Raw genomic sequence first — 20,691 nt, forward strand, 5'->3', positions numbered from 1 at the left:
TAAATATAAAAGGAGCCAGTTTAACCCTAGAAAACTTTACTTACAATTTTATTAAATACATTTTTCTGACACCTCTGTTTCTTGAACAAAGTTGGACCTTTCCTTAAAAACATGTATTAGAATGTTTGCTTGTGTGCGTTTTGGTGATTGCCAACTTTACCTAAAAATCCAAGATGGCTACTATGTGCCTTTTCTTACAGTACAAAGCCTTTCTTTGGGAACTATTACAGGAAGTACAATGATAAAAAACATTTTTTTTTTAAGAAAGGAAATATTTAAAAGAGACATATAACAAATAATAACCTAAATAACATTTAATACTTTTACTGGACTTTTTCTGGAGTGGACATAGGATAAAAAATATAAATAATTGTTATTTTTTATTATCTACTAATAGTCATACCTTGAATAGTAACTGAGATATCTTTAAATATATAAAAATCCTGAAGACGTACGGATCACTTTTATCTTAGTTGCAATGGTATTGTGTTTAGTGAATTTTCAGGTTAGACTGTACTTTCACAGAAAGATAACACCAATAATAAAGTTATAACTTAATTTGAATAAATAAGATTATGTTTATGACTACTGCAAATTGGCAACATAGAAAAGTAACAATATCAGTAAATTATATAAATGTAATGCTAAAACATTTAATAAAGTCTCCAGTTGAAATTAGAGTTTTCTAAACATTGTTTTACGCATTAAGTTTTAAATTGTTGAGAACTATTTCAAAATCCGGATCTAAGAGGCCTAAAAAGTTGCGAGACAGACGTCATATCACTGCGTTGGACAACAAATGGGTAAGTCAAAATAAAACTCTCTTCATATTCTTGAAAATTGTACATTTGACCTTTTTTTATAAATAAGAATTATGTCTCCAATCTCAATTGTATATACATTTTAATACCTATACAGACCAGGAAAATTATTTTCGCCAGACTTTTAGAAACATTGTAGGAACCCTGTGTGCAATATTGCCATAAAAGGTTACATTAAACTTATACTCACCATAAATGTCAATCTGAAGAGAATATCTCCAGGTTTTTTGGGCAAAAACCTTAATCCAGGCCTCAAACATGTACAGCACGAACTCTAGAAATGGAAGTTTAGTGAGGATGCGACTTCCGGGTGCCATGTGAAGGTGTTTCTCCGCTTTTACTTTCCTGTGCTGAGTAAGAACTTAGCTTCAAAAGGCTTTGCATATGTGGAGGAGGAACAAGTCTGTCAAACTAGGGTCCTTTTCAGTTGAGCTCTCATTCAATTAGCAGCCATTCACCTGTGCTGTCACTGGGTCCGTTCTGCACAGCAGTAAGTGGACTTCAGGTACAATCCCCCCTTCACCCCAAGACACACACACACAGTGAGGGAAAGAGGTATGAAAGCCTGAACCCGCCTTTCTCTCTTCCACCTCACGGATCAATACTGCACTGCCATATCCTCTGAAGGGAGCTGCTGTTGTGCGGGTAAGAAAATCTAAGGCGAAAAGACAGCTTCTGCCTGATACAGTAGATGAGAGGAAAAAGTTCAAATTGTCCTTTCATCCGGGCTCATGAGATCTTAGGAATACTGTTCGCTATACGTGCTTGGAAACAGCACTGAGCTGCAACGTCCTCCGTAGCATCCTCATTCAGAAAAGGTAAAGGTGGAATGACTAATTGGAGCGTGGGAGCCAGAAGGAAAGGGACCTCGACGTCATGGCTCGCTCTTCAACCATTTCCTTGTGTGTCTTTGGCAAAGTTTTATCAAGCAGAGTTGGAAAACCTCCAGCTGAACCACACACAAGGATAGTTTCTGTCTCTTTTCATTTTACTTTCCTGCGCACAAGTGTGCATGTTCTGGCAAACACACTGTGATTAGGGCAGCTGTGAGGTGAGGGCCCTGGCCCTGGCCAGTACTGGAACTCCAGGAGAGAGACAGAAGGAGAATTGGTAGATAGGAGCTGGGAGTAGTGGTGGTGGTGGTGGTTGGTCCCTGGGCTCTGAGGCCTGCAGGCGGTGTTGGGCAACCTCTGCTCGCCTCTCTCCTCGGTATTGATTTCTGCTGCTCCGCTCTGCTCTGCTCTGCTGAGGAGACTCCTAGCCGGCGGGAACGAGAGCTCGGCTCACCCGGCTCACCTGCCTCTTTCCTGGCCTAGCCTGCCCACTTCGCTGCAGCTTTTGGCTGGCCCCTGTTGGGTCTTCGGAACCCCAGTACAGAGCAACTTGGCCCACAAGAGGAAGTAGACAGAAAGCCCATGGCGATCCGCAGCTGCGTTCACCTGCTCTGGGTTCACCCGCTTCGAACAACCTCCTCAAACTGCTTCCATCCTCCTCTTCTTCCATGCTTCCACCCACTCTGCTTCTCTTTTCCCTCCTCCACCGCCTCCTCCTCTTCTTCTCAAGCTGTACACAAACAAGCACAGACAGTGATGGAGAAAGAAACAAGTTAATCTCAACTTTCAGGATATTTCTCTCCCCACTCTAAGTGTCAGTTCTGGTTTTTGATCAGCAACAAGTCAAGGGTGAGGATTTTGGCATCTTCTCCCAGCTTGCAATATGAACCTGCTAACCTTAGAGGGTGGAAACTGCAGAGAGTTAAGTGTGTCAGGCAGTAACATATTGCCTGCCAATGTACTCTCAGCTATTAGAGTCGATGTGCTGCAGATAGCAGAATACAGTGAGAGTGGGCCCATTATAAAAATCACTACTGCATCAATCGAATACATTAAAAGTGTAGTATTTACAGGAAAAGTGTTACTTCAACAGCCACAGTCTTTTGCTCTCTTGCTGGACCACAGGCTAAAAGGTTAAATACTGCCCTGCAAATGTGAGGAATTTACTCACATTACATCCAAAATCCTCAGCATATTTTGGAGGGATTTTGTTGCAGAATTGCCCACTAGAGTTCAGCTTACTGTGATTTAATCTCAGTACAATTATGAATATTGATGCACCATCAGAATCAAGGAGACCAAGGAACAAGGCTATGCAGAAGCCTAAAGCAGGGTCAGCACATGGCCTTTTGCGTAAACTGACAGGCCAGACAAGGAGAGCATTAAAGATGCATCCATGAGGCCCCTGGTAGCTGTGGAGGAATTTCAGAGTTGACAGCTCAGTTGGAAAAACCTGTCAAAATGATAACTAATAATCACGAGCTCCACAAATGTGTCCTTTATTTCTAAGCCACTGCTAAAGACGTGAAAAGTCATGATTGCCACAGATCATGCAAAGGACACAACAAGCATGCGAAAGAAGGTGCTCTGATCAGATGAGACCAAAACTAAACGTTTTTTAATCTATCAGTTCGAAGCTCAGCATCTATGGTAAGACTTAGTTGTTTTTTTTCATAGTCACTCTCCATACAGTCTAATTGAATTTTGGATACTTTGCAACTATTGAATGGCCAAAACTTTCAGTTGTTAGATGTGCAAAGCTGTGGGAGACATACCACCAAAAGACTTGCAGCTGTAATTCCAGCAAAAGTTAGTTCAGGAGGCTACCTAGGGTGCTAAATACAAATGCTTGCCACTTTCATCCATCTATTATTATCTATACCCGCTTGTCCTTGCATGAATGTTTTTAAAAGACACTGTATTCATAAGAAATAATAAAGGCAGTACTGAAAGTTGACCGGAAATTTCTTTCTTGGCCTTTTCTTGTTTGTGGCAGAGTGGGTGTGATGGAATGGAAATGTTTTGGCTAGGCCAGGGGTGCGCCATAGAAACTTTGCAAAAAAAGAAAACATCTCATCTTTTGTATCATCTAGAGTTATTCAAATGGGTCCAGCAACTCTCTTCTTATGATAATACCAGATGGGATGGGGGTGAGACATTTCTTTGAGGATTCATGGCCCCATTGTGTTTCTCAAAAGAGAAAGGGCCACAGCCAAATTCAACCCCCTCCACGCCGCACCAACTTGCACAATCAACGATATGCCCTCACCAATGTCTCTACAGAACCGAGAACGGGTGACGGGGCTGTGATCCACAACTCTCCACCCTTCGGCACGCTTTACAAAACGGACTTAAACTCGCAGGCCAACTGCCAGGGGAATAGAGAAGTAAAGTGCGGACGCTTGGATTTGGTGGGCCGGGGAGGCTTTGGAAGTTGGAGCTTTCTGTTAAGGAGTGGGCGGGGATTTGGGGGGGGGGGGGGGTATAGGTTGTGGTGTGGTGGCTGGTGGGGGTGGAGATGTAGAGGGGGAGTTACACTGTTGGGACAAGGGAAGCAAGTTTGGGAGGGGCGGAGGCCGATTGAGTTAGGGGGACATAGATGGGGACCCGGGGTGCGGCGTATGTCTCAGACACAATAATACTATTCATTGGGCTCAGACATGGGTGTTAACTCCCCTCTGACAGAGTACAATGGGACTCGGCGGCATTCAGGCAGCCTTGGTGATATTGTTAGTTCAGGGCTGCATTCTCCCTGCCATAGGATAGAGCGCCGGCATTGTGGCCGTCCAGGCAGGATGGATGGAAGGAGGTTTGAGAGGGTGAAAGGCGAAGAAAGAGAGAACAGTATGTCTGTCTATCTTTCAGTCTTGGCAGAGGTAGAGGGCAGAAGGAGGATGGGGGTGGAAGGGTGTAAAAGTGGGGTAGACTTGGTAAGGAGGATGGGGTTGGGGGTGTTTTTGCCCCTTGCCAATGGACTTGTTTGATGCAAGGGGGAATAAATAAAAGTGGGGAACTGAAGGTAAAAGAAAATGGTTTGAAAAACTTGCTCAAAAGCCTGAATGCGGTGGTAAATGGGCATTAAAGAGAGTGAGGATGCAGATGGAGGGCTGGAAGGAACGTTGGCATTTTTATGGGTTTACCTGAGTCAAGAGTTTCAATACATTTTGTTCACATGCATTACGAGGACAGCTTGAGAGATGCATGATGAGGGGAAAGGATGTGGACGTTAGCTGCAGCTTTAGAGTTAGGCAGGTTGACAGAAATTTATATTGAATAAAATCTATATCCAAACTGCAGAGTCACTGTGAGCAGAGAAAATACTGAAAGAGAATGTAGTTGGGGCTTGTACACAGGCATAAGTAAGAATAAACTGCAGATTTCTTGTTATACCTCAGTTGCCCAAGTATGTGAGAATGCTTGCCTTTTTCTCTGGTCAAACAAATGCAATTTTCTTTTATAAAAACAACCTTGCAGAACATTTTGGGATCACAAGCATTTTCCTGAATTCCTTTAAAAGATAAATGCACTATCACCACAACACCTATGAAAAATGCGATGAAGGTTCTCGACAGATGAGCAGATCTACAGTAGCAGCACCGACAAGACTGAATGGATCTAGAAAGCCCAGATTCACAAACCAATCTAGTCAATTACTACACATGACACACAACCCTCGCTGGCACACTCACACCGAGAGTATCAGCGCTCCTTCTGTCCAGAACAACCTGCTCTCATGAACAGTACTTTGTTTGTTTCCCCTCTGGTAAACTCTGACCAGCTGTTCCTATAGCAACCTTACTTCCTCGTTCCCTGTGTGAATGTGTGTTCGTGTGGTTGAGAAAAAAAAAGAAGAGAGAGGCAGAGAGAGTGAATGAGGTACAATATGTAGGTTAGTGGAGGCTTTGTACTCAATGGTCTTAATGCACAGGATGTGGGAGAAACCAGGGCACAGTCATGCAGTTCAGATTTATTTTTATTGCAAAATAATAGAAGGAAAAGAAAAATTAAATGTCAAGATTTTTGCTACAGCTGAAAAATCAGTGCAAGTTTCAACAACTCACAATCTAATGGTGATAAAGGTGGTTACAGTGGCCCAAAAGTTAGTTGTGAGTCCTACAAGAATATTGTATTTAAATGTTGCTCAATATATTTCAAAGTAGATAAATAATTACTTATATTTATTTATGGCACCCTCCAACCTATGATTGATGTGTATGTTGTAATATACAGTATATTTTATATGTGACACCAAAACACACAATCAAATTTTTTACATTTATTTTAAGCATTATTTGTCATTTTAAAAATGCTATTTTAGCCATTTATTTACCACTTAAACACTTAAATAATTATGATTTATTTGCATTACAAACCACTCATACATGTAATGAATGGCCTGATTGTACATGTCATAATTATTATGGTCTACAGGCTGCTTAATCCTAACACTGCCACAACTTAAAGGTATCTAAACTTCATACCTAATTTAAGATTATATAATATTATTAAAAAAGTGTCTATAAAAGCAGAGACTGGATTAAAAGGCTGCAACATAAAGTTTCTTATTGTAAAATAAGTACAAGTAACAACATGTATTTTTGCTATGGTGAAAGACAGAGCTGGTCTGAGGCAAAAGAGAACAAAACAGCTGTTTAGAGCCTCCAGACCTGCAGGGGGAACCCAAACATCTTTTATTTCCTCACATATTCTTTTGTAGTAAAGTGTATAAACAATAAGTCAACTTTTAAATTCACTCCCTTATTGTTTGAAATAGCAGCTCTACTAAGGACTCAAATTTCACAATTTACTTAATTTAAATGAATAACATACAAACACATTGAAGATTTAAGCAAATTGTCAAGTGTATTACATAAAAAGCAACATTTTTATGGCTTTCTTAGGAGAGTCAATTTTTTTTATTTCTGTAGTTTATTTCAATTGTTGGTTACCTCGTTTGACATCACTTTTAAGGCAGACTGTTAATAGTTTGTAAATAAATCTCAGCATCTTGATGTGGTGATGCTTTTCTTTAGCAAGGTAAATGGATGGAGCTGAATACCATACAGGAATAAAACCTGTGAGAAGCTACAAAAGACTTTGTGCAGAGATTCACCTTCCAGAAAGAGGACCACACACTAAAACTGCAGCTGGATGTCCATCTGAACACGTGGTCTAATAATAATAATAACAACAACAACAATAATAATAATAATAACCTTTATTTAACCTACAGTCTCTTTTTCAAGAGGGACCTGGCAAGATAGTAGCACTGGTTACAACATTTGCATCCAACCAGAGAAATCGATTTGTTTAGTTTCAAAAGCATCAACGCTTAAAAGTGATAAAAACAGTTAAACAGCTGGCGTGGCTACAATGTCCCAGACCTAACTTTAATACTTGTGGAAAGAACTGTGTGTGTGTTAAGTTAGGAGCATTATTCCTAAACAGAAAGAAAATCCCGGCAGCCCAAAGTTAGTAGCAAAGAGCCGAAGGTGTGATGCTGGGTTCCCAAGGAGGCAGGAGCAGGCTAGCTTATGGTTCTCATCAGGGGGCTAATGCCACTTCAAAGGTGGCTGGAGTAGTGAAGGTGGTGTCCTTTGTCCCTGGTAGGAGGATTACACCAGTCAACTAGTACAGACAATGTACCCCCCTCATGGGAGGGGAGGACCAACCTGCTCTCTACCAATGATAGGGGCAGTCAACTGATCACTAACTTAATTCAGGAGCAGCAGAAGTAAGAGCAGGGAGGAAAGAAGATGCAGACGTCACAGGAAAAAAAAAGATGAGGAAATGGAAAGGCAGGGGTGATAAAGGGGGATAAAGAGGGTGGAAAACGACAAGAAGAAGGACACGCTGAAATGAGAAGAGGCACAAAGTTCAAAAAGAGCAATGTGAAGCGGAGGAGGGCTGTGGAGAAGGTCTCTCTAGACGCAGGATTAGGAAAGAGGAGATGAAAAGATCAGGCCTGACACAGGACAGAGGAGATGGCCAGAGGAGAGAGACCAGAAAGACTTTAACTCCAAGCAGGCAAATCAAGTAGAAGAGTGTGAAAGGAAACGGGAGGAGAGCTCAGGTGTCCGTGACCTCGAGGCTCTGGTGGAGGAGTCACTAAAAGGCTTTTTTTACAACAGGAGTACAGCGTGACAACTCCCTCTCTGTTTGCCATTCGTGCCACAGAAGACACACCTATTAAAATCCAATGACAAATGTGGCAGATAATTCTATTACCGAGGACTTTAGAGGATGTTTAGGGGACGGTTAGCGGACCCAGGTAGCATAGCTCAGGCTCGCTGCAGACAGATATGACTCTGCAACACTTAACAACAGGGATTTGGCAGCACCGTTGATTGAACATGCCAAATCCCATTTGTCGGAGGGTTGTGAGCTTTTGTATCGACACTCGGTAACCTTGTGGCTCCGTAAAAAAGGAGACCTCGGCATGATGGGGTGTGTGTGTGTGTGTGTTATTTTTTTGAAACGGTACAATCTGACGCCACAATCCCAGCTCCTTTCCAACCTTCATGCATGTTTCCTTCTTTCCAGCTTCACATCCTCAGTTCCCCCCACCTCATCAGAGAAGAATGACAAGACGGAGATAGAGAGGCTTTTTCATCACCCCTTTTTCTTGCTTCCCCCCCACTTTCTCCCTCTGTTTTCTCCATCCCCTACGGTAGAGCTGCCAGACAGGAGTGCTCAGCAGCTCTCCGAACGTTATTGATCCTGAGAGCAAGTCAGACAGGGAGTTGGTGTCTCTCCCTCTCTCTCTCTCTCTCTCTCTCTATCTTGCCTCCCTCCATCAGAGCTTCATCTCCCAACACTGTCCACAACTTTTTCTCTCCCACCTAGCCTGACTCACTGGCTCCCTTCCTGCCTCTACTTCATTTATCAAGGTTAAGGAACTCTTATAAAAAAGGGAAGAGGGGGTCGCCTGGATGTTATCTGACTTCATGAAAGAAATCCCCTCGGGCCACTCCACAAGAGGAGAACGCTGTCTGCCAGGCCCAACTCTACACAAATACACGCACGGATGCAGAAACATGAAACCACACAGTGGGGCCACTCACACCCAAACAGAAACAGACAGCATTTCCAGTTTGGCACAAAACAACAGAGTGACCAGAAACAGGAAATATCTTAACTTAACCATAACCCTTAAAGGTAAGTATAGAAGTTCTTCTTTTTCAAAACACAGATTTTCGTCAAGGAGATTTTCGGGAGGAGAGCTCGGGAGGAATCATTTTAATACGTTTAAAATGATTGTGAATATCGAAAGAGTTTTACACATGTCCTATAGGTCAAAACAGTGCTTGGGTTTCCTTCTTAATTGGTTGAAAACTGTTGAAGGAATATTGTAAAAGAAAAAAAAAGAGAAGGAGGTGAAAAGACTTGATTTTTACTTGTTGAATCTTCACAATTGGGTCACACAGGGCCAAAGTTTCAAATGATAATTTCATTTAAGAAAAGGGAAAAAAAGCTTTGTTTTCTTCTTGTTTTAAGTCAGCGACACTGGGCGGTTTTTGATCTCTAATGGCCTGTTCAGGATCATGCCACGCAGCATTTCAGTCAGATTTAAGCACAGACTTTAAATAGGCTACTCTAAAACTTTTATTTCACAATGTCCTGCTACACAAACCAGTTGCTTTTGAGCCTACGGTCACAAGCTGATGGCTGGACAATCGTTTTTAGGATATTTTCTTTTGCTGGAGAGCTGACTTCATGGTTCCCTCATGTACAGTAGGTGCTCTCGCCACCACCATGTGTTAGACTGTGTGTGTTTTATGCTTGTTCTTATTTATAGGGTGCACAGTTTCCAAAAACCTTCCCTAACCTTGAACGCCAATTAATCTCAAGCAAATTAGGGGCAAAAATTTGTTTTTGTCAAGTAAGCATATTATGTAATCAGACCAACTCCACGCTTTTATTGTTTTACTTTAAAAGACGACTACTGTTTATTACTGTTTATTACTATTTATTAATTCCACCTCTTCACCATCAAGAGCATCCTGACCAACTTCAGTTACTGTGCAATGCCACCAAACAGCGCAACAATCTGCAGATTGATCAGAACCAGAACGAGCATTACCCAAGATCTACCGTGTTTTTGCAGCCCTTGGACTATGCTGTGCACAAATGACCAATTGCATACAGTAATGTGAAGGGAAAAAAAGTGTTTTTACTTTCATTCCAGACATTTTCATAAATTGGAGTGAGCTCCATCTGAACAGAGAGAGAGAGAGACTGAGAAACATGCCACATGCTTGAGTCTCAGTCTAGAGGAGTGAGAGTTTGTTACCCCGATGTGCTAAGATAGCAAGTGGAGTCCTTGGCAATTATTTTTCAAAATCAGAAAATAGAGAGGGTTCTGTCCCTTCCAAGGCTGAGACTAACTCTTACTGATTCCAAACTGTCCTATGCATACATACCATACTAACCTGCACTTCAGAATTCACCAAATAGTTCTTTTTGCCTCTATTTTAAGTTTAAGTAAGTCTTATTGTGCATATAGATAGATAGATAGATAGATAGATAGATAGATAGATAGATAGATAGATAGATAGATAGATAGATAGATAGATAGATAGATAGATAGATAGATAGATAGATAGATAGATAGATAGATAGATAGATAGATAGATAGATAGATAGATAGATAGATAGATAGATAGATAGATAGATAGATAGATAGATAGATAGATAGATAGATAGATAGATTTTCTTTTTTGCAAAGCTCTTACCTGAAGAGAATGTAATTCAGCATAGCACACACTACAAAGAGGTGCATTTTGAAAGTTTGCACCTACAGCTGTATAATTTAAGCACATAAAATATACCCAGACATGTGCATTTCCCATCCATAATCCATCTGTGGAGATCATAGAGTTTGAAAATCTCCAGTCTTTAAGAGACCCCAGCATCCATCGCCCCTTTTTGTAAAAGCACTGGAAATGGTACTACATGTGGAGTACATCCTGTCTTCCATTGTTATTGCCTTCACTCTCTCCATAAAAGGCCTACCTGCCTTCGGGGGCCACAACAGGCAGGCAAATGCACGCAGTAGCGCATTACAGAGCCATACTTTCCTGTCCCTTTGTGCTCAGTAATTGCCACAAAGCATCTTCTAGTCCAGCTAATTAAGTGAGTCTTCCTCATTGTCTCCCACTGCTATCACCTCTTCGCACAGCCAGGGTATGGGGAGAAAAAGAGGGGAAAAGAGAGGATTTATAAAAGAAAGAAACAGGAGGAGTAAGTAGGCAGTAGTCAGAAGACATGGTGAGAATGAAGTCAAAACAAAGAAGGGAGGAAAGACAGAGATTTGTGTCTGCATGCTAATAAATGTTTACCAGTTGGAAAAGGTGCCTGCTGTCTTTGTTTGCTGGTGAGTTGAACTTTACAGCTGTCAGATAGAAATTATACTCCACTAAATCAATCTGTGAGCTGAGAAATGGATTATATTTTATACATCCCACAACATTATACAAATTATGCCTTTAAACACTAAAAATTGGAGTGTTAACCACTTTAAAGGTGACAACTGTTATTTTGCATGTGGTTTCCATACGTAGAACAGAACATGTGCTTGTCAATGATGTCGGTGTACACAAGGGTAAAAAAGGTAATGATTTTAAAACCGTTCCTTCAGTTCAAAGTTAGTTCAATGAGATCTAAACGTTGAAGTGGGCAGCTTTCCCTGTCTGTGTGGACTTTGAGTCTCCAACTCCAAAGCTGCGGTCCCGCAACTTTTAGATGCATCCCTGCTGCAACACACCTGAATCAAATGAGAAGCTTACTACCAGATGTCTGCAGAACCAGAGGACATACAGGTAATTCATCCATTTGATTCAGTTGAATAAGAGCAGGGTTGCATATAAAACTTACAGGACAGTGGTTCATTTAGACCTGGAGTTGGAGACCACTGGTGTGGAGCAAAAAAAAAGAAAACAAAAAAACACAGTACTGAATATCCCCCACCCATTGGTGTATGGAAATCTTTTCATTTCTGAAAAATGCAGTCAGCTTGTAAATGAAAATTAAAGAAGCTCTGCCCATGACTCAAAGTGCTGCTTTGAAATTTTTTTGGGGAAAAAATATAATATTATGTACAATTCCATTTTTTAAAAATTGTATTATAATTAATGTAATAATCAACATGCTAGATATCTGTTCAAGCAGTAGCAATAATTATTGATTTTTGGTATGAATAGTAGCTGTTCTATTATGTATTTCATTTCTATTTCCATTTTTGGGATAAGTCCTGTGTTGCATGAAGTTGCAAGGGTTTTGTTTCTTAATTTTGTACAAGGAAAATCTGAGACAAACTCACGTCTACTGCAGCATGGTTTATGTCTCAGGTCATTGTAACCATATTTATTTTACAAAGCTGTTTAGTGTGCATATTATGTCAGAACTTTAGAAGCTTTTACAGTGACAATGCAAACTTAGAATTTCTGTGTATTAAATCCATTAACTTTATTCTATGAACCTTATTAGAATTTTAATGTGGAAATATATATTTAGACACTTTCATAAGGCATTGTAATTTGTAAATAATTTGAGTGTTTGGTAAGGTTTCCCTAAACTTAAGTTCAATTCAAGTAAAAGCAGGATTTTATAGACTCAGTGTAAGTCTGAAAGCAAATCCAAATACTCACATGGAAACTCGAATCCAACTAAAAAGTTTTTCATATCAGAGACTACATACTTACTTACAAAGTCAAACCCTGAATTCTATAAATAAGATAAAAATACATATAAGATTCCTCAAATAGAAAAAAAAATAATGACTTCACTGAAAAAAGTTAAAGTGTTAAAGAGTTGTAGAGAGGTACATCAAGGCCTAAAGCAGTAACTGGGAGCACTGACATAATTAAAATCACTGAAATCTACCATTTAAGTGTACTATATTGGTACCTAAAAGTAGTTCTGCACAATATTAGAAAAATTCAATTGCGATATGATTGTGAAAACAATATCAGATTCTTTCAGATATACAATTTGGTAAATCTGTGCATCTCTACCTGAAATTGTGCATTTTGTAGCTCTATACTGATGCACAACTTGACACTTATTGTACAGAACTTATAATAAACAAAACAAATGTGTTAATATTTTTTTGATGTTATTGCTGTTAAGATTGTGTTGTCCATGCTGAGCTACTAGAAGACAAAGACCAGCAAACTCATATCAATTTCAGTTTGTTGAAAAGTTGCTAAAGAGGGCCAGAACAATCCTAACACACACACACACACGTCCACCCACACACACTTTCCTCCTACTCAACGCTCCTCTGTGGCCTTTTCGAGGGTAGAGATGCATTTTCCTTAGCTTTAAATTCCCAAATTTCCCCTCCCCCACCTCTAAAAAAACCTGAACCTCTCCTTGAACTTCCACCACCATCACCCCCTTCCCATCCTGAATGTTTTTCCTTCCCACACTTGTCCTGACAGACAGACAACTAGGGTGACAACCTGGTGCAGAGAGACAGTCAGAGGAAGGGGGCTTGCTTCCCCGTCTACCCCTTTCCACCTCACCCCACCCCGGCACCAGCACAATACAGCAGGGCATCTGGCACTGGAGTGGTAGTGCTGGGGGGCTAGGGGAGTTCAGAACAAAGCATTTACATCCCCCTCCCTGGAATATGATTATAATTTGTAAATAGCAGCTAAGACAAGTACTTGTAAAAAAAGAAGAAGGATATTTACTGCTGTGAACCAGATAAATCACCAATAAATATATTCTTATGCCAAGGAGACTTGACATCATCAAGTCTGAAATCTTTAATGTTTAACAAGCTGTTATACGTACTGAAGTGGTATCCGCATGTGTGTTTGTGAGCGCAGTTGCAGCTTGTTAATTTGTAGGGTTGCAGGATGAAGATGAGGCAATGCTGCCAACGGTCAAGAAATCGCTGCCTGCCACGAAGACGAGCCCCCCCCCCCCGCCTTCATCTGTCACAGAGACTGTTTGTCCCCCCCTCCTCCGCCTCCTCGTCCCGTGTATATACGAGTGTGTGCTTCTGTCTGTGTGCATACATAAAGTAAATGAGCGGCGTGTATGCATTGTCAGAATCCGCAGGCCCGGTGCATGTATTAGAAATGTGACTTGACCCCAGCCGGCTGAAGCGGGGTGTCCGTATCGGACCGGGCGTGGGAAAAAGGGGAGACCTCTTTTCACAGCTGCCTCTGCCGTTGCATTGAACCAATGAAGCTCCACCACCCCCAACCTGCCTCCGCCGCTTATACCCCCCCACCCCCACCACCCTCTACCCTGTGTCCGCCCCCACCCCTTTGCTTTCCATTCACTCCGTAGCCCCGCTGCCTTTCAGAGGACCCCCCCACCTCTCCCTCCTCTGTCCGTCACCCTTCTGCACCCCACGATCACAGCCACCACCAATCTTTAATACAGCCACCATTCAGCATTGAGATGCCAGAGGCCACAGTGCTTCAAGGTCAAACTAAAGAAACAAATAACAATGCAAATAAAGAGTACATAAAAGCAACTTTTATTCTACATACTGGAATAAAAGCAAACTTCCTAATTCCTCAATATTCCAGTTTTAAATCTTGTGTTCGTTAAACTCTTCGACCATTTTTTCCCTCTGTCCTCTTGACATTTCCCTGCTGGGATGAATAAAGTAATTCTATTCTATTCTCCTTTCCTTTGTTTTTCTCTGAATTTGAAGTTTACGTTAACATACAGTACACCACCACTCTACACTTGATTGGCTTCCCACACACAGCCATCTAAGGCCTCCTCTTTTCACCCAACGTTTTCAGTCAGAGGCATCAATCTCTTATCAAGCTGGTCATCATGCCAAATAAAGCAGGGATGTTTGTGCAAACAGTAAGATATCAAGAGAAACCCCCACCAAAAAAAACAAAAACAGAACAAAACCCAGAAATCACCAAACAACAAGCTGCTTAAATCGGTTTGTTACTTTACCAAACAACAGCTTGTTGGCTATGTGTTTGGTTTGAGGGTTGAACATTATGTAGGCTTTATTTGTTTCTGACTTTCTTCATTTGTTGTTTTATATTTATGCCACAAACTTAGAGTGGAAGAGGAGTATCTCTTTCTTTCAGTTTATTAGATTTAAGTTTTGTTGGTAGCATATTTTCATAAAATATGGACATAGTCATAAAAATGCCATACTTCCATTGATTGGGTATGTTTTTTTGGGCAAGTTAGGACCTCAGATGAAAGTATAATAATTCTGATTGGTCAATATAACTTATAAACTGAGAAGCATTTATGATAAGTGTGACAAGTTTGGCAGACTCCCAGTTCCACCAGGTGCTTGCTAGTTGCTGCTGCCGCTAGTCTAGAGGTCCTGTGCGGAAAGCACGGAGGAGATTGCCCGTGGAGCAACTTTATGGAAATAAGTGACACATTGTATGAGCAAGCGTTTAGGCACCCCCAAACGGCTGCCAAAATAGATTCAAGGATTCTTCGAACATCCATTAATGAGTCAAAGCATCACTCCAGGTATATGTTTGATGAGGGAATAGCCTTAGAACATGACATAAAGCTCCAAATTGTCAATTTTTCAAATCATCAGCCGTATAATTGATTCTTTCTTTTCTATCTTCATCTTCACACCAAATGCAATATCATCCTCTGTGAGGAAGTCATGAAAACTGTCATCTCTGAGTGAAATCCTCTGATTAAATTCAGCCAAAACATTGCTTAAATATGAGTGTATAATAGTCAACGGGGATTGAGGTGGCTCATGTGCATGGATGTATAGGGGTGTGCCAAGGTCTAAAGCAGTAACTGGGAGCACTGACAACAACACTCTTCATGGTGGAAGTTGTTACTGAGGGAAGAACATTCTTAGTTCTCGTCATCATCAGAGTGGTGTTGAATAATTAACTCAGAGAAAGCAAAGAGATGTACAAACTTTCTGGAAACTGTTTGCAGCTGTTGTTCAAAGTTGCCGCCTAAATAAGGCTGGAGACGTCAGAAAACAGCAGGAACCTCTTGCAACGACGTGAATCTTGTGTTATCATTCCCATGTGACATCATATGTTATTTATAGTAACTAAAGAGAAATTTAAATCTCAAAAAATTGGCATTGAATTGTCACAGAATGTGCAAAATAGCTCCAACAGATTCTCAGAAGTGGTGCCGAGCTCTGTCTGGCTACCCGGCTGGGACACCAGCCGTGTTGAGGAAATGTTGAGAGGCAGCATGAGGGGGCAGCGACGGCGTGGGGAGGTCGCAGCCAAGGACCTGAAAGAACTCCATCTCCCTTGGCCAACATGCCATGACGGTGTGGAGCAGCAGTCTGAATTGGTTTCTCTGGGGTGGCGGTGATGGTGAGATGAGTCCAAATAGAGGGAATGGCAAAGGAGGTGGGTGGGGGGCGGGGGGGGGGGGGGGCAACTAAGATACGGTACACACAGAGGTACGTATGTGCCTGAGTGAGAGATGTCAACTGGATCTGAGGTACTGTAAATGAGCGGATTAAAGCTTCCCTCGTCTTTGACTCGTTCCATATACATGAGAGTGCTCAACTGTGAAGCAACAGTGTTGACGTGTGAAATCGCACATCCTGCTGTCTGCACTTCCTAAAGAAACAAATCCATAACCTGCCCGCAAGGTCCTTAAGGAGGAAAACACAGTAGGAATGCAGACGCCTGCATGCGAGTTCTTAATATGCTCTTACGTTTACAAAGAAGACGCAACGAGTGTCACTTCTGGATTATTATATCTCTGTATCAAACATAGCCGGTAGCTATGCCTTCACTTCTAAAGCTTGTGTCCAGCCAAAGCCTGTTTGCATCGATTTGACTAGTTTGTGGATATGATATTGACTAAGTAGACCGGCAGCCCTCATTGAGTTGAGGCAAAGCGAAAGGAGCTTTAAGAGGTGGTCGAACGCGATGGAGGAGGATAGCCACAGGCTGTGAAATATCCTCTGATCTTCTCTTGTCTGATTCTCAAACGCAACCTCTTCTCTCATGAGGTGGGAGAAAAGCTGATATAGAACTAGGCCAAAGTCACAGAATGCTCATCTTCTAACCCTAAAGGGAAATAATAATAATAAAAAAAAATCACTTCCTTTGTTTCTCTTCTATGGCGGCCCCTGTATCTCGACGAGTCGTTCGGCCTCCTTCTCTCCCTCCACTTTGTTCTCCACAGGAGGCTGAGCATGCACGAGCTGAGCAGCGTTCGCTGCCTGCTGCAGCAGTCAGGAAAGTGAAGGTAATCTTTAGTCCTGTCACTCAACGCTGAGAGGGAAACTGAGAAAAAAGCGAGCGAGGCGCATACTTCAGCCGTCCATCACCTTCAACATAATACGTACTTTACGAAAACACACAGTGAGAATGGGCTTTGCCGGGTAGAAACCGAGTTTTGGTGCAAGTTCATAAAATATGTTGAACATTAATAGATAGACATTTTTTTTTAGAAAGTTTGAGAAATAAAGCTACTTCTTTACATAGTAAGGGAGTTAAAATATGTTTTTGTCAAAGTGTAAGGACTTTTTAAATCATTAAGTCTTGACAAAACAAAAGAGAAAAAAATAGGTTCTTTTCTCCATATGACACAATACAGAAAAGTAAGAATTTGAAGTTATGGATAGAGGGAATAAGTAAGTAACTTAGCCACCCTGTCAGTCTTTCTACACGAGCACACCTCACACACACATCAGTCTAAACCACACTGCCACTATACACTTTAAGGCTAAAAAAGCTGGGACAAATGTATAAAAACATGGTTTACACAAATGGCTCCCCTCTACCGAAGAATCAAACATATTGAAACATTATAAAGAATGTGGTCAGAAGTGACTGACTAGGAAGGTGAGGAGAGCAAACTAGTAAATATTCATCCTAAACATGAGGGTTAACCACAAGAAAGTCTCAAGTTATTAAAAAGTTACAGTATATAAAAAAATACTTTTGCTGTTCTTTCGTTTGAATAGTTTTTTTTTTTCCTTGTGAGAAGTCAAAGAAGCTAGAACATCACGAAGCAACTTTTTCTATAATTTTTGACACACTGCCTGTCACTTCGCTGACAAAAGACTTTCATAATTTCTCCCACTTACAACACAGACAAATTTGTCTTTTAAATATCTGTTTATCAGCCTCAATCCGAGCAGCGAGCCCAAATTATAAACCAGCTAATATTTTTGTTTCCCCAGTTGTCTAAAGAGCAGAAAAACAAAATGATATTCTTCATAATAGACACATTTATTTGAAGATTACTGCTAAATGGCTATTTGCATGTTTTTACATGTTCTGTATTAACACCAAAATAATACATTTCTGTTTTGTATTTCAGCAGGTCTAAATATGCCCTTTGTATTTTAAATAAAAGTAGTTAGGAATGTGTTTTTTTTAACCATGATATTTATACTCGAGGTTTATCATTTGGGAATTTCATACAGACCTATGTGTGAGGTATGAAATAAACAGAGAGTTGTTTTTCAGGGTGCCAAATTTAAAAACTTTTCCTCTGGTCATGTTGTTTGAGAGATTTGTGCACCTAGTTCAAGTTCAAGTGAGAGGACAACAGCAGATCAGGTGCAGCAGAGCAGGACTTTGTCTCACCTCTGACGTCAGCGCGATGACCTGACCCCGCCGCTGACCTCTGCTCCTCAGGCCAGAAGGTCGGCTGTCTGTCGCTTGCAGGCCTACGGATGAGGTGGAAGTATTTCCGTAGGACTTCACTTACTCCTGTAAAACACGGAAACACTGCTCTTACAAAAGTGCTCTAATGATGCATAAATTCCCAGACAAAATGTTTTATATCTCACAGAAGAAGCTTTTCTTCTTCACCTTATGTTGGATTTTTGCAAATACATATTACATAAGATGTTTAGTCTTGAAGTAGAAATGTCAGCAAAGAATTCCAACAAAAATGCTATTTAATAAATTGTGTTAAAGAAAGCAAGACATAGCATTTTTCACAAAAGCTTCATTGAATAAATGTAAAAAGTTGGAAGTGTTGCCTTTTAGTAAATCCTAAGAAAGAGTGTTAAAAATGATGCACTGATAGGTCTTTTGAAAAATTAGCTAATTTCCTTTTTCAGATACCGACAAGGAGTTTCTCCCCATTTTCTTTTACGGCTGGTAAATCCAGATAATACACACAAAGACGTGCACACATGCGCACACAGAGAAACACACCTCACAAGCGATTACACAAAATGCTCAAAGATTACATCCACTGAAATCTGACGTCCTCCGTGGGTTTAAAGCCTGCATGTCAGCCCTTTCAATACCCCCCCGCCCCTCCTTTTCTCTTGCATGGGTCAGAGGCTGTTGCTAGGCTACCAAACCCAGAATACATAAGTTCAGAGAAAAAGGTTTATATAGGGCACTGCAATCCAAGGTAAAAACGATAACAGGAAGCTGATGACAAAATATGGATTTAGATTACTGAGACTCAAACACTGTCAATTGTGGATGAAAGCCGTGGAGGAGAAGGAAGAAGTAGAAGAAGAACTAGTTAGTAGTTTCCAATGATGACATTAAGACAGTCTCTGCAAAGGCTTCTCTTGCAAACATATAAGTCATGTTGTGATGGGATCAAAGCAAATCTCTGAGTGTGCAAAAAGGCCTGCTCTGCAGCCCACTGTATTCTGTCATGTTCATTACAGCCCTTAGTGACAAAAAATGAGGCGCTCTGGGTGTAGCAATAACGCACCCTCTCATAAACACATCCAAGGAAGCAAGCGTGTAAATGTGGGGACGCATGTGCGCCCACACTCATGCCCGCCGCAGTGGAATCTAGTGGCCAAGTGTGACACAATCAAGATAACATCTGTGGGATAGTGAGCTTGCAGCAGGGCTGTAGAGCTAAAACAATGGCTCTATTGTGTGTAGGGTAGAACACAGTACGTCAGATCTGTCCAAGCTAATCGCGCCAGTGCCACATCCATTCGTGCACCTGGCAAACGAAATGAACGGAGGAAGCAGTGGGCAAAACTTTGCGAAAGCGACAGATTGAAATCTCTCTAACTTGCTGCTGCATCGCTTTGTGTTCTTCGTTAACACGGCCGTCTTGACGTGTCCGGAATAAATCTAGGCAGCAGACACTATAAAGGGCATTCAAGCAGATGTACAAATGGAGACGTACAAATCACCAAGACAATGGAATGTTTAATGCAGCCTTATGGCAGGTGCTCAAGAGATAGACCCAGTCTAGACTGGGCTCCATCTGGTGCGTAGAGGCCTCCTCCTCACGCCCCAGACAGACACATATTAATGTGGGAAAAAAACACACGTCTAGCCTGCCTCTGTGAACGCTCACCAGACTGCATTTGAATCTCAAAGGGGCTCTCCACGTATCCTCCATTTATTAGCCCTCAGCAATGCATAATTTTTTTTTTTTTCTGCAACAGGGCGAATGTGGGGAGGGCGGCCTTGTTGGTGTAGAACAATTGCGGCTGACGGATCACGCTGTGTTATAAATCCCCGGCTCAGAGTTGAACCTTTATCTTTAAGGGACATACAGTAAGAACATGGGCTTCTGACATTCAATTTCAGGGGCTGTTTTTGTCAAATCACAAAAGAGAGACTGACGGTGGCGTTTGATATTGACTTTAGTACCTATAATAATTTACATACTGGAATACTTGGATTAACAGGCTTAGCAAGATGTCAGTGTCCTGCTCCTCGATCAAATTACACTAAATGCCTCTGAACAGCACATTAGCAAATCATAAAATGACCATTAGTAGCATCAATTTAAACTACAATTTAAAACCAAAAAGTGTCAACGCAAACTGCAAGGCTATGCCAGGTCACACAAACAGGGCTGTAGCGACACAAAGAGGTGGCAGTGCTGGCATCTTCTCTGATCTGTGATGCAGTGCAAAGTGGGGCCTGTAGCACCATGCAGGCAGTCAGGCAGGATCTGTGCTGCTGCACACCTACACTCAGCACACAAGCAGAAACACAAGCAGCCACACAGCTTTAGAAACTATAACACACAAATGAGTTGTTCAAATTCAACAGGCTGTGGAAGCTGATGGCCCCCTCCTCGACTTGGATGGAGAGGAGAAGAAACAGGTCATGTTGCAAGACAAA

The 20,691-nt window shown here is 41.4% G+C and overlaps 1 long non-coding RNA gene across 3 annotated transcripts in view; it reads right to left on the reverse strand.

Annotated features, from left to right (window-relative positions):
* The window catches only part of LOC102221011, a 51,597-nt gene that overhangs the window by 17,961 nt on the left and 12,945 nt on the right, over nt 1-20,691 (reverse strand). For all 3 annotated transcript variants that reach the window (XR_002753297.1, XR_002753296.1, XR_312675.2), the window contains exons 2-3: nt 18,208-18,333; nt 1,012-2,384 (exon numbers count right to left, since the gene is read on the reverse strand). This is a non-coding gene — a long non-coding RNA (uncharacterized LOC102221011). The remainder of the gene's footprint in view (nt 1-1,011; nt 2,385-18,207; nt 18,334-20,691) is intronic.

The sequence above is a fragment of the Xiphophorus maculatus genome, chromosome 9, assembly GCF_002775205.1.
Source record: "Xiphophorus maculatus strain JP 163 A chromosome 9, X_maculatus-5.0-male, whole genome shotgun sequence".
In the NCBI taxonomy this organism is placed as follows: domain Eukaryota; kingdom Metazoa; phylum Chordata; class Actinopteri; order Cyprinodontiformes; family Poeciliidae; genus Xiphophorus; species Xiphophorus maculatus.